The following is an 11,023-nucleotide window of genomic DNA, read 5'->3' as shown; positions in this document are numbered from 1 at the left end:
AGTGTAGCATGTAGCAGAGCTCTGTGTACAGGGTGCATGCAGCAGTGTAGCGGTGCTGTGTGTGTACAGGGTGCATGCAGCAGTGTACCATGTAGCGGAGCTGTGTGTGTACAAGGTGCATGCAGCAGTGTAGCATGTAGCAGAGCTGTGTGTGTACAGGGTGCAGGCAGCAGTGTAGCAGTAGCAGAGCTGTGTGGTACAGGGTGCATGCAGCAGTGTAGCATGTAGCGGAGCTGTGTGTACAGGGTGCATGCAGCAGTGTAGCATGTAGCGGAGCTGTGTGTGTACAAGGTGCAGGCAGCAGTGTAGCATGTTAGCAGTGCTGTTTGTGTGTACAGGTGCATGCAGCAGTGTAGCATGTAGCAGAGCTGTGGTGTACAGGGTGCACTGCAGCAGTGTGTATACATGGTGCAGGCAGCAGTATAGCGAACTGTGTGTGTACAGGATGCAGGCAGCAGTGTAGCATGTAGCAGATCTGTGTGTGTGTACAGGGTGCATGCAGCAGTGTAGCATGTAGCAGAGCTGTTGGTGTACAGGGTGGCGGCAGCAGTGTAGCATGTAGCAGAGCTGTGTGTGTACAGGGTGCATGCAGCAGGTAGCATGTAGCGGAGCTGTGTGTGTACAAGGTGCAGGCAGCAGTGTAGCATGTAGCAGTGCTGTTTGTGGTGTACAGGGTGCATGCAGCAGTTGTAGCATGTAGAGAGCTGTGTGTGTACAAGGTGCATGCAGCAGTGTGTATACCTGGTGCAGGCAGCAGTATAGCGGAGCTGTGTGTGTACAGGATGCAGGCAGCAGTGTTAGCAGTAGCAGATCGGTGTGTGTGTACAGGGTGCATGCAGCAGTGTAGCATGTAGCGGAGCTGTGTGTGTACAAGGTGCAGGCAGCAGTGTAGCATGTAGCGGAGCTGTGTGTGTACAGGGTGCATGCAGCAGTGTAGCATGTAGCAGAGCTGTGTGTGTGTACAGGGTGCATGCAGCAGTGTAGCATGTAGCAGAGCTCTGTGTACAGGGTGCATGCAGCAGTGTAGCGGTGCTGTGTGTGTACAGGGTGCATGCAGCAGTGTACCATGTAGCGGAGCTGTGTGTGTACAAGGTGCATGCAGCAGTGTAGCATGTAGCAGAGCTGTGTGTGTACAGGGTGCAGGCAGCAGTGTAGCATGTAGTGGAGCTGTGTGTCTACAGGGTGCATGCAGCAGTGTTCCATGTAGCGGAGCTGTGTGTGTACAGGGTGCATGCAGCAGTGTAGCATGTAGCGGAGCTGTGTGTGTACAGGGTGCATGCAGCAGTGTAGCATGTAGCGGAGCTATGTGTGTACAGGGTGCAGGCAGCAATGTACGATGTAGCAGAGCTGTGTGTGTACAGGGTGCATGCAGCAGTGTACCATGTAGCGGAGCTGTGTGTGTACAGGGTGCATGCAGCAGTGTAGCATGTAGCGGAGCTGTGTGTGTACAGGGTGCATGCAGCAGTGTAGCATGTAGCGGAGCTGTGTGTGTACAGGGTGCATGCAGCAGTGTAGCATGTAGCAGAGCTGTGTGTACAGGGTGCATGCAGCAGTGTAGCATGTAGCAGAGCTGTGTGTGTACTGTACAGGGTGCATGCAGCAGTGTAGCATGTAGCGGAGCTGTGTGTGTACAGGGTGCATGCAGCAGTGTAGCATGTAGCAGAGCTGTGTGTGTACAGGGTGCATGCAGCATGTAGCAGAGCTGTGTGTGTAACAGGGTGCAGGCAGCAGTGTAGCATGTAGCAGAGCTGTGTGTGTACAGGGTGCATGCAGCAGTGTAGCATGTAGCGGAGCTGTGTGTGTACAGGGTGCATGCAGCAGTGTAGCATGTAGCAGAGCTGTGTGTACAGGGTGCATGCAGCAGTGTAGCATGTAGCAGAGCTGTGTGTGTACAGGGTTCATGCAGCAGTGTAGCATGTAGCAGAGCTGTGTGTACAGGCTGCATGCAGCAGTGTAGCATGTAGCAGAGCTGTGTGTACAGGGTGCATGCAGCAGTGTAGCATGTAGCGGAGCTGTGTGTGTACAGGGTGCATGCAGCAGTGTAGCATGTAGCGGAGCTGTGTGTGTACAAGGTGCATGCAGCAGTGTAGCATGTAGCGGAGCTGTGTGTGTACAGGGTGCATGCAGCAGTGTAGCATGTAGCGGAGCTGTGTGTGTACAGGGTGCATGCAGCAGTGTAGCATGTAGCAGAGCTGTGTGTGTACAGGGTAAATGCAGCAGTGTAGCATGTAGCAGAGCTGTGTGTGTACAGGGTGCAGGCAGCAGTGTAGCATGTAGCGGAGCTGTGTGTGTACAGGGTGCAGGCAGCAGTGTAGCATGTAGCGGAGCTATGTGTACAGGGTGCATGCAGCAGTGTAGCATGTAGCGGAGCTGTGTGTACAGGGTGCATGCAGCAGTGTAGCATGTAGCAGAGCTGTGTGTGTACAGGGTGCATGCAGCAGTGTAGCATGTAGCGGAGCTGTGTGTACAGGGTGCATGCAGCAGTGTAAAATGTAGCGGAGCTGTGTGTGTACAGGGTGCATGCAGCAGTGTAGCATGTAGCGGAGCTGTGTGTGTACAGGGTGCATGCAGCAGTGTAAAATGTAGCGGAGCTGTGTGTACAGGGTGCAGGCAGCAGTGTAGCATGTAGCGGAGCTGTGTGTGTACAGGGTGCAGGCAGCAGTGTAGCATGTAGCGGAGCTGTGTGTGTACAGGGTGCAGGCAGCAGTGTAGCATGTAGCAGAGCTGTGTGTACAGGGTGCATGCAGCAGTGTAGCATGTAGCAGAGCTGTGTGTGTACAGGGTGCATGCAGCAGTGTAGCATGTAGCGGAGCTGTGTGTGTACAAGGTGCAGGCAGCAGTGTAGCATGTAGCAGTGCTGTTTGTGTGTACAGGGTGCATGCAGCAGTGTAGCATGTAGTAGAGCTGTGTGTGTACAGGGTGCATGCAGCAGTGTGTATACATGGTGCAGGCAGCAGTATAGCGGAGCTGTGTGTGTACAGGATGCAGGCAGCAGTGTAGCATGTAGCAGATCTGTGTGTGTGTACAGGGTGCATGCAGCAGTGTAGCATGTAGCGGAGCTGTGTGTGTACAAGGTGCAGGCAGCAGTGTAGCATGTAGCGGAGCTGTGTGTGTACAGGGTGCATGCAGCAGTGTAGCATGTAGCGGAGCTGTGTGTGTACAGGGTGCATGCAGCAGTGTAAAATGTAGCGGAGCTGTGTGTACAGGGTGCAGGCAGCAGTGTAGCATGTAGCGGAGCTGTGTGTGTACAGGGTGCAGGCAGCAGTGTAGCATGTAGCGGAGCTGTGTGTGTACAGGGTGCAGGCAGCAGTGTAGCATGTAGCAGAGCTGTGTGTACAGGGTGCATGCAGCAGTGTAGCATGTAGCAGAGCTGTGTGTGTACAGGGTGTAGGCAGCAATGTACCATGTAGCAGAGCTGTATGTGTACAGGGTGCATGCAGCAGTGTAGCATGTAGCAGAGCTGTGTGTGTACAGGGTGCAGGCAGCAGTGTAGCATGTAGCAGAGCTGTGTGTACAGGGTGCAGGCAGCAGTGTGTATACATGGTGCAGGCAGCAGTATAGCGGAGCTATGTGTGTACAGGGTGCAGGCAGCAATGTACCATGTAGCAGAGCTGTGTGTGTACAGGGTGCAGGCAGCAGTGTAGCATGTAGCGGAGCTGTGTGTGTACAGGGTGCAGGCAGCAGTGTAGCATGTAGCGAAGCTGTGTGTGTACAGGGTGCAGGCAGCAGTGTAGCATGTAGCAGAGCTGTGTGTACAGGGTGCATGCAGCAGTGTACCATGTAGCAGAGCTGTGTGTGTACAGGGTGCATGCAGCAGTGTAGCATGTAGCGGAGCTGTGTGTGTACAGGGTGCATGCAGCAGTGTAGCATGTAGCGGAGTTGTGTGTACAGGGTGCATGCAGCAGTGTAGCAGAGCTGTGTGTGTACAGGGTGCAGGCAGCAGTGTAGCATGTAGCAGAACTGTGTGTACAGGGTGCATGCAGCAGTGTAGCATGTAGCGGAGCTGTGTGAGTACAGGGTGCATGCAGCAGTGTAGCATGTAGCAGTGCTGTGTGTGTACAGGATGCATGCAGCAGTGTAGCATGTAGCGGTGCTGTGTGTGTACAGGGTGCATGCAGCAGTGTACCATGTAGCGGAGCTGTATGTGTACAGGGTGCATGCAGCAGTGTTGCATGTAGCGGAGCTGTGTGTACAGGGGCATGCAGCAGTGTAGCATGTAGCATAGCTTTGTGTGTACAGGGTGCATGCAGCAGTGTAGCATGTAGCAGAGCTGTGTGTGTACAGGGTGCATGCAGCATGTAGCAGAGCTGTGTGTGTACAGGGTGCAGGCAGCAGTGTAGCATGTAGCAGAGCTGTGTGTGTACAGGGTGCATGCAGCAGTGTAGCATGTAGCGGAGCTGTGTGTGTACAGGGTGCATGCAGCAGTGTAGCATGTAGCGGAGCTGTGTGTGTACAGGGTGCATGCAGCAGTGTAGCATGTAGCAGAGCTGTGTGTACAGGGTGCATGCAGCAGTGTAGCATGTAGCAGAGCTGTGTGTGTACAGGGTTCATGCAGCAGTGTAGCATGTAGCAGAGCTGTGTGTACAGGGTGCATGCAGCAGTGTAGCATGTAGCGGAGCTGTGTGTGTACAGGGTGCATGCAGCAGTGTAGCATGTAGCGGAGCTGTGTGTGTACAAGGTGCATGCAGCAGTGTAGCATGTAGCGGAGCTGTGTGTGTACAGGGTGCATGCAGCAGTGTAGCATGTAGCGGAGCTGTGTGTGTACAGGGTGCATGCAGCAGTGTAGCATGTAGCAGAGCTGTGTGTGTACAGGGTAAATGCAGCAGTGTAGCATGTAGCAGAGCTGTGTGTGTACAGGGTGCAGGCAGCAGTGTAGCATGTAGCGGAGCTGTGTGTGTACAGGGTGCAGGCAGCAGTGTAGCATGTAGCGGAGCTATGTGTACAGGGTGCATGCAGCAGTGTAGCATGTAGCGGAGCTGTGTGTACAGGGTGCATGCAGCAGTGTAGCATGTAGCAGAGCTGTGTGTGTACAGGGTGCATGCAGCAGTGTAGCATGTAGCGGAGCTGTGTGTACAGGGTGCATGCAGCAGTGTAAAATGTAGCGGAGCTGTGTGTGTACAGGGTGCATGCAGCAGTGTAGCATGTAGCGGAGCTGTGTGTGTACAGGGTGCATGCAGCAGTGTAAAATGTAGCGGAGCTGTGTGTACAGGGTGCAGGCAGCAGTGTAGCATGTAGCGGAGCTGTGTGTGTACAGGGTGCAGGCAGCAGTGTAGCATGTAGCGGAGCTGTGTGTGTACAGGGTGCAGGCAGCAGTGTAGCATGTAGCAGAGCTGTGTGTACAGGGTGCATGCAGCAGTGTAGCATGTAGCAGAGCTGTGTGTGTACAGGGTGTAGGCAGCAATGTACCATGTAGCAGAGCTAGTATGTGTACAGGGTGCATGCAGCAGTGTAGCATGTAGCAGAGCTGTGTGTGTACAGGGTGCAGGCAGCAGTGTAGCATGTAGCAGAGCTGTGTGTACAGGGTGCAGGCAGCAGTGTGTATACATGGTGCAGGCAGCAGTATAGCGGAGCTATGTGTGTACAGGGTGCAGGCAGCAATGTACCATGTAGCAGAGCTGTGTGTGTACAGGGTGCAGGCAGCAGTGTAGCATGTAGCGGAGCTGTGTGTGTACAGGGTGCAGGCAGCAGTGTAGCATGTAGCGAAGCTGTGTGTGTACAGGGTGCAGGCAGCAGTGTAGCATGTAGCAGAGCTGTGTGTACAGGGTGCATGCAGCAGTGTACCATGTAGCAGAGCTGTGTGTGTACAGGGTGCATGCAGCAGTGTAGCATGTAGCGGAGCTGTGTGTGTACAGGGTGCATGCAGCAGTGTAGCATGTAGCGGAGTTGTGTGTGTACAGGGTGCATGCAGCAGTGTAGCAGAGCTGTGTGTGTACAGGGTGCATGCAGCAGTGTAGCATGTAGCGGAGCTGTGTGTGTACAGGGTGCATGCAGCAGTGTAGCATGTAGCAGTGCTGTGTGTGTACAGGATGCATGCAGCAGTGTAGCATGTAGCGGTGCTGTGTGTGTACAGGGTGCATGCAGCAGTGTAGCATGTAGCATAGCTTTGTGTGTACAGGGTGCATGCAGCAGTGTAGCATGTAGCGGAGCTGTGTGTGTACAGGGTGCATGCAGCAGTGTAAAATGTAGCGGAGCTGTGTGTACAGGGTGCAGGCAGCAGTGTAGCATGTAGCGGAGCTGTGTGTGTACAGGGTGCAGGCAGCAGTGTAGCATGTAGCGGAGCTGTGTGTGTACACGGTGCAGGCAGCAGTGTAGCATGTAGCAGAGCTGTGTGTACAGGGTGCATGCAGCAGTGTAGCATGTAGCAGAGCTGTGTGTGTACAGGGTGTAGGCAGCAATGTACCATGTAGCAGAGCTGTATGTGTACAGGGTGCATGCAGCAGTGTAGCATGTAGCAGAGCTGTGTGTGTACAGGGTGCAGGCAGCAGTGTAGCATGTAGCAGAGCTGTGTGTACAGGGTGCAGGCAGCAGTATAGCGGAGCTATGTGTGTACAGGGGTGCAGGCAGCAATGTACCATGTAGCAGAGCTGTGTGTGTACAGGGTGCAGGCAGCAGTGTAGCATGTAGCGGAGCTGTGTGTGTACAGGGTGCAGGCAGCAGTGTAGCATGTAGCGAAGCTGTGTGTGTACAGGGTGCAGGCAGCAGTGTAGCATGTAGCGGAGCTGTGTGTGTACAGGGTGCATGCAGCAGTGTAGCATGTAGCGGAGTTGTGTGTGTACAGGGTGCATGCAGCAGTGTAGCAGAGCTGTGTGTGTACAGGGTGCAGGCAGCAGTGTAGCATGTAGCAGAACTGTGTGTACAGGGTGCATGCAGCAGTGTAGCATGTAGCGGAGCTGTGTGTGTACAGGGTGCATGCAGCAGTGTAGCATGTAGCATAGCTGTGTGTGTACAGGGTGCATGCAGCAGTGTAGCATGTAGCGGAGCTGTGTGTGTACAGGGTGCAGGCAGCAGTGTAGCATGTAGCAGAGCTGTGTGTGTACAGGGTGTAGGCAGCAATGTACCATGTAGCAGAGCTGTATGTGTACAGGGTGCATGCAGCAGTGTAGCATGTAGCAGAGCTGTGTGTGTACAGGGTGCATGCAGCAGTGTAGCATGTAGCAGAGCTGTGTGTACAGGGTGCATGCAGCAGTGTACCATGTAGCAGAGCTGTGTGTGTACAGGGTGCATGCAGCAGTGTAGCATGTAGCGGAGCTGTGTGTGTGTACAGGGTGCATGCAGCAGTGTAGCATGTAGCGGAGTTGTGTGTGTACAGGGTGCATGCAGCAGTGTAGCAGAGCTGTGTGTGTACAGGGTGCATGCAGCAGTGTAGCAGAACTGTGTGTACAGGTTGCATGCAGCAGTGTAGCATGTAGCGGAGCTGTGTGTGTACAGGGTGCATGCAGCAGTGTAGCATGTAGCAGTGCTGTGTGTGTACAGGATGCATGCAGCAGTGTAGCATGTAGCGGAGCTGTGTGTGTACAGGGTGCATGCAGCAGTGTAGCATGTAGCGGAGCTGTGTGTGTACAGGGTGCATGCAGCAGTGTAGCATGTAGCAGAACTGTGTGTACAGGTTGCATGCAGCAGTGTAGCATGTAGCGGAGCTGTGGTGTACAGGGTGCATCACAGTGTAGCTGTACAGGTGCAGCAGAGTGTAGCATGTAGCAGTGCTGTGTGTGTACAGGATGCATGCAGCAGTGTAGCATGTAGCATAGCTGTGTGTGTACAGGGTGCATGCAGCAGTGTAGCATGTAGCGGAGCTGTGTGTGTACAGGGTGCAGGCAGCAGTGTAGCATGTAGCAGAGCTGTGTGTGTACAGGGTGCATGCAGCAGTGTAGCATGTAGCGGAGCTGTGTGTGTACAGGGTGCATGCAGCAGTGTAGCATGTAGCAGAACTGTGTGTACAGGTTGCATGCAGCAGTGTAGCATGTAGCGGAGCTGTGTGTGTACAGGGTGCATGCAGCAGTGTAGCATGTAGCAGTGCTGTGTGTGTACAGGATGCATGCAGCAGTGTAGCATGTAGCATAGCTGTGTGTGTACAGGGTGCATGCAGCAGTGTAGCATGTAGCGGAGCTGTGTGTGTACAGGGTGCAGGCAGCAGTGTAGCATGTAGCGGAGCTGTGTGTGTACAGGGTGTAGGCAGCAGTGTAGCATGTAGCGGAGCTGTGTGTGTACAGGGTGCATGCAGCAGTGTAGCATGTAGCGGAGCTGTGTGTGTACAGGGTGCAGGCAGCAAAGTAGCATGTAGCAGAGCTGTGTGTGTACAGGGTGCATGCAGCAGTGTAGCGGAGCTGTGTGTACAGGGTGCATGCAGCAGTGTAGCATGTAGCAGAACTGTGTGTACAGGGTGCATGCAGCAGTGTAGCATGTAGCGGAGCTGTGTTTGTACAGGGTCCATGCAGCAGTGTAGCATGTAGCGGAGCTGTGTGTGTGTACAGGGTGCAGGCAGCAGTGTAGCATGTAGCAGAGCTGTGTGTGTACAGAGTGCATGCAGCAGTGTAGCATGTAGCGGAGCTGTGTGTGTACAAGGTGCAGGCAGCAGTGTAGCATGTAGCAGTGCTGTTTGTGTGTACAGGGTGCATGCAGCAGTGTAGCGGAACTGTGTGTGTACAGGGTGCATGCAGCAGTGTAGCATGTAGCAGAACTGTGTGTACAGGGTGCAGGCAGCAGTGTAGCATGTAGCAGTGCTGTGTGTGTGTGTACAGGGTGCATGCAGCAGTGTAGCATGTAGCGGAGCTGTGTGTGTACAAGGTGCAGGCAGCAGTGTAGCATGTAGCAGAGCTGTGTGTGTGTACAGGGTGCATGCAGCAGTGTAGCATGTAGCAGAGCTGTGTGTGTACAGGGTGCATGCAGCAGTGTAGCATGTAGCAGAGCTGTGTGTACAGGGTGCATGCAGCAGTGTAGCGGAGCTGTGTGTGTACAGGGTGCATGCAGCAGTGTAGCATGTAGCAGAGCTGTGTGTGTACAGGGTGCATGCAGCAGTGTAGCATGTAGCAGAGCTGTGTGTACAGGGTGCATGCAGCAGTGTAGCGGAGCTGTGTGTGTACAAGGTGCATGCAGCAGTGTACCATGTAGCGGAGCTGTGTGTGTACAGGGTGCATGCAGCAGTGTAGCATGTAGCGGGGCTGTGTGTGTACAGGGTGCATGCAGCAGTGTAGCATGTAGCGGAGCTGTGTGTGTACAGGGTGCATGCAGCAGTGTAGCATGTAGCAGAGCTGTGTGTGTACAGGGTGCATGCAGCAGTGTAGCATGTAGTGGAGCTGTGTGTGTACAGGGTGCAGGCAGCAGTGTAGCATGTAGCGGAGCTGTGTGTGTACAGGGTGCAGGCAGCAGTGTAGCATGTAGCGGAGCTGTGTGTGTACAGGGTGTAGGCAGCAGTGTAGCATGTAGCGGAGCTGTGTGTGTACAGGGTGCATGCAGCAGTGTAGCATGTAGCGGAGCTGTGTGTGTACAGGGTGCAGGCAGCAAAGTAGCATGTAGCAGAGCTGTGTGTGTACAGGGTGCATGCAGCAGTGTAGCATGTAGCGGAGCTGTGTGTGTACAGGGTGCAGGCAGCAGTGTAGCATGTAGCGGAGCTGTGTGTGTACAGGGTGCATGCAGCAGTGTAGCATGTAGCGGAGCTGTGTGTGTACAGGGTGCATGCAGCAGTGTAGCATGTTACGGAGCTGTGTTTGTACAGGGTGCATGCAGCAGTGTAGCATGTAGCGGAGCTGTGTTTGTACAGGGTCCATGCAGCAGTGTAGCATGTAGCGGAGCTGTGTGTGTACAGGGTGCAGGCAGCAGTGTAGCATGTAGCAGAGCTGTGTGTGTACAGAGTGCATGCAGCAGTGTAGCATGTAGCGGAGCTGTGTGTGTACAAGGTGCAGGCAGCAGTGTAGCATGTAGCAGTGCTGTTTGTGTGTACAGGGTGCATGCAGCAGTGTAGCGGAACTGTGTGTGTACAGGGTGCAGGCAGCAGTGTAGCATGTAGCAGAACTGTGTGTACAGGGTGCAGGCAGCAGTGTAGCATGTAGCAGTGCTGTGTGTGTGTACAGGGTGCATGCAGCAGTGTAGCATGTAGCGGAGCTGTGTGTGTACAAGGTGCAGGCAGCAGTGTAGCATGTAGCGGAGCTGTGTGTGTACAGGGTGCATGCAGCAGTGTAGCATGTAGCAGAGCTGTGTGTGTACAGGGTGCATGCAGCAGTGTAGCATGTAGCAGAGCTGTGTGTACAGGGTGCATGCAGCAGTGTAGCGGAGCTGTGTGTGTACAGGGTGCATGCAGCAGTGTACCATGTAGTGGAGCTGTGTGTGTACAAGGTGCATGCAGCAGTGTACCATGTAGCGGAGCTGTGTGTGTACAGGGTGCATGCAGCAGTGTAGCATGTAGCGGGGCTGTGTGTGTACAGGGTGCATGCAGCAGTGTAGCATGTAGCGGAGCTGTGTGTGTACAGGGTGCATGCAGCAGTGTAGCATGTAGCAGAGCTGTGTGTGTACAGGGTGCATGCAGCAGTGTAGCATGTAGCAGAGCTGTGTGTGTACAAGGTGCATGCACCAGTGTACCATGTAGCGGAGCTGTGTGTGTACAGGGTGCATGCAGCAGTGTAGCATGTAGCAGAGCTGTGTGTGTACAGGGTGCATGCAGCAGTGTAGCATGTAGCGGAGCTGTGTGTGTACAGGGTGCATGCAGCAGTGTAGCATGTAGCATAGCTGTGTGTGTACAGGGTGCATGCAGCAGTGTAGCATGTAGTGGAGCTGTGTGTCTACAGGGTGCATGCAGCAGTGTAGCATGTAGCAGAGCTGTGTGTGTACAGGGTGCAGGCAGCAGTGTAGCATGTAGCGGAGCTGTGTGTCTACAGGGTGCATGCAGCAGTGTACCATGTAGCGGAGCTGTGTGTGTACAGGGTGCATGCAGCAGTGTAGCATGTAGCGGAGCTATGTGTGTACAGGGTGCAGGCAGCAATGTACCATGTAGCAGAACTGTGTGTGTACAGGGTGCAGGCAGCAGTGTAGC

Source organism: Bufo gargarizans, unplaced genomic scaffold (assembly GCF_014858855.1).
Source record: "Bufo gargarizans isolate SCDJY-AF-19 unplaced genomic scaffold, ASM1485885v1 fragScaff_scaffold_483_pilon, whole genome shotgun sequence".
NCBI classification, from domain to species: Eukaryota; Metazoa; Chordata; class Amphibia; order Anura; family Bufonidae; genus Bufo; species Bufo gargarizans.
This window is presented reverse-complemented; position numbering follows the sequence as displayed.